Genomic DNA, 3,139 nt, shown 5'->3' on the forward strand with positions numbered 1-3,139 from the left:
CGCACACAGTGCTGACTCTGCCCATGTCAAACACTACAGTGTGCAACCCAAGGGGACTCAGGCACCCCGCCCGCCCCCTAGGTGCCTGTGAACAGGCTTTGTATTTTTATTATTCATCATCAAGTACACCGCCAGGTGACACTTTGTGATTTTTTTTGCTCATAAATACAGTTTTCTTATTTGTAAAACATCGGAAGCAACATGTTGGCGCTCGCACGGCTAGGAAATGCCGACTGGCGTGCGTCGCCTGCTTTCACATCGGTTCTGGGCACGCACACAGTGCTGACTCTGCCCATGTCAAACACTACAGTGTGCAACCCAAGGGGACTCAGGCACCCCGCCCGCCCCCTAGGTGCCTGCGAACAGGCTTTGTATTTTTATTTCTCATCATCAAGTACACCGCCAGGTGAAACTTTGTGATTTTTTTTTTTGCTGCTCATAAATACAATTTTCTTATTTGTAAAACAACGGAAGCAACCTGTTGGCGCTCGCACGGAGAGGAAATGCCGACCGGCGTGCGTCGCCTGCGTTCAAAAGGGTTCTGGGCACGCACACAGTGTTGACTCTGTCCATGTCAAACACTCTATAGTGTGCAACCCAAGGGGACTCAGGCACCCCCGCCCCAAAGGTGCCTGTGAACAGACTTTGTATTTTTATTTTTCATCATCAAGTACACCGCCAGGTGACACTTTGTGATTTTTTTTGTTCATAAATACACATGTATATATATATTTGACACTTTGTCATTTTGTCTGTTCTTTTCGCCACACGCCATGTTTATTAAACCAGGGTTACCACCGGTCTGGACCCTGGCCGATATTTCAGACCGACAACGGAGTTCGGAAAGCCCGCACAAATTCATCTTAAATCCTCATATAGGACTTCCGAGAGCTCTTTGAAAGGTATTCTATTTGAAAACGCTTACCACCCTCAAAGTCGCACTTTTCTGGGCATTTTTAAAGTGTGACCGTTGTCTGAAAATGTTCTGAAAATCGTGTCCCCGAAAATCTCCGGGTACCCCGCCATCCTCCCCTGCCAACAATTGCAACCGTAAGGTCGGGCGGTAGTCCTACCGTCCAGGAGGCCCCAAAGCCCGCAAAACGCCATTTTGCCATTTTCTCATCGGGACTTCCGAGGGGAACTCATTAACGAGCTCCAGGAGTGGTATGCCAGAAATTGCAACTTGACCCGTCGCCGGGCACACCCGCTACTCTCTGCGGGAATACCCCCACCGGGTGCCGGGTAAAGGCCTCGGATCTGACCTCATGGACTTCCGTCTGCGCACGGATTTTGCTCTCGCGGGCCCAAGAGCCACTTTCCACGGCCTACCAACGCAATCCGAAGTGCATTGGCCAACCATTACAACGGGAAACACTTTGCCTCTCCGCCAGAGACTAAGTCCAATTGGTTAACCATTTCTCAGGAAAACACTTTGACTCTCTGCCAGAGACTAAGTCCAATTGGTTAACCATTTCTCATGGCCGCAATTTGCCTGCCGTTCACAGACTAAGTCCAATTGGTTAACCATTTCTCAGGAAAACGCTTTGCCTCTCTGCCAGAGACTAAGTCCAATTGGTTAACCATTTCTCTTGAAAACGCTTTGCCTCTCTGCCAGAGACTAAGTCCAATTGGTTATCCATTTCTCGTGAAAACACTTTGCCTCTCTGCCAGAGACTAAGTCCAATTGGTTAACCATTTCTCGTGAATACACTTTGTCTCTCTGCCAGAGACTAAGTCCAATTGGTTAACCATTTCTCGTGAAAACACTTTGTCTCTCCGCCAGAGACTAAGTCCAATTGGTTAATCATTTCTCAAGGCCACAATTTGCCTGCCGTTCAGAGACCAAGTCCAATTGGTTAACCATTTCTCTTGAAAACACTTTGCCTCTCTGCCAGAGACTAAGTCCAATTGGTTAACCATTTCTCGTGAAAACACTTTGTCTCTCCTCCAGAGACTAAGTCCAATTGGTTATTCATTTCTCAAGGCCACAATTTGCCTGCCGTTCAGAGACCAAGTCCAATTGGTTAACCATTTCTCTTGAAAACACTTTGCCTCTCTGCCAGAGACTAAGTCCAATTGGTTAACCATTTCTCTTGAAAACACTTTGTCTCTCCGCCAGAGACTAAGTCCAATTGGTTAACCATTTCTCGTGAAAACACTTTGCCTCTCTGCCAGAGACTAAGTCCAATTGGTTATCCATTTCTCTTGAAAACACTTTGTCTCTCCGCCAGAGACTAAGTCCAATTGGTTAACCATTTCTCGTGAAAACACTTTGCCTCTCTGCCAGAGACTAATTCCAATTGGTTAACCATTTCTCGTGAAAACACTTTGCCTCTCTGCCAGAGACTAAGTCCAATTGGTTAACCATTTCTCGTGAAAATACTTGGTCTCTCCGCCAGAGACTAAGTCCAATTGGTTAATCATTTCTCAAGGCCACAATTTGCCTGCCGTTCAGAGAAAAAGTCCAATTGGTTAACCATTTCTCTTGAAAACACTTTGCCTCTCTGCCAGAGACTAAGTCCAATTGGTTAACCATTTCTCTTGAAAACACTTTGTCTCTCCGCCAGAGACTAAGTCCAATTGGTTAACCATTTCTCTTGAAAACACTTTGCCTCTCTGCCAGAGACTAAGTCCAATTGGTTAACCATTTCTCAGGGGCTCACCGAGGGCAATCTGTAACGTCTCGCGGGCCCGGGGGCCCCTTTGCACGGCCTGCCAATGCAATCCGAGCCGCACTGTCCTTCGTTTGGTTAACCATTTCTCAGGGGCACACCGAGGGCACCCTGCATTGTCTCGCGGGCCCGGAGGCCACTTTGCACGGCCTGCCAACGCAATGCGAGGTGCTTCGCCCTTGGCCGCCTTCCCGGCCGGCTTCGGGACGTTTCGGGGGCTCTCACCGGGGCAAATCCGGTCCCCCGGGCGATTAGGAGGCCTCCCCGGGCAGGCCCGGGCTTCAGGCCGCCGCTTTTCCATCCCGGCCGAAAGAGGCGAAAAATGCCGAAAATGGCCAAAAATGGCCGCCGGCAGGGCCTGTCGGTCGGTTTGGCGGCAGCCTGGGTCGGTCCCTGCAGACCTGGAGGCTCGAGAAGGTTTTTGGCGATGTCGACCGATTCTCGATTTGCCACCTCCTACTATTCTG

This window comes from Cetorhinus maximus, unplaced genomic scaffold (genome assembly GCF_964194155.1).
Source record: "Cetorhinus maximus unplaced genomic scaffold, sCetMax3.hap1.1 HAP1_SCAFFOLD_3320, whole genome shotgun sequence".
Lineage (NCBI taxonomy): Eukaryota > Metazoa > Chordata > Chondrichthyes > Lamniformes > Cetorhinidae > Cetorhinus > Cetorhinus maximus.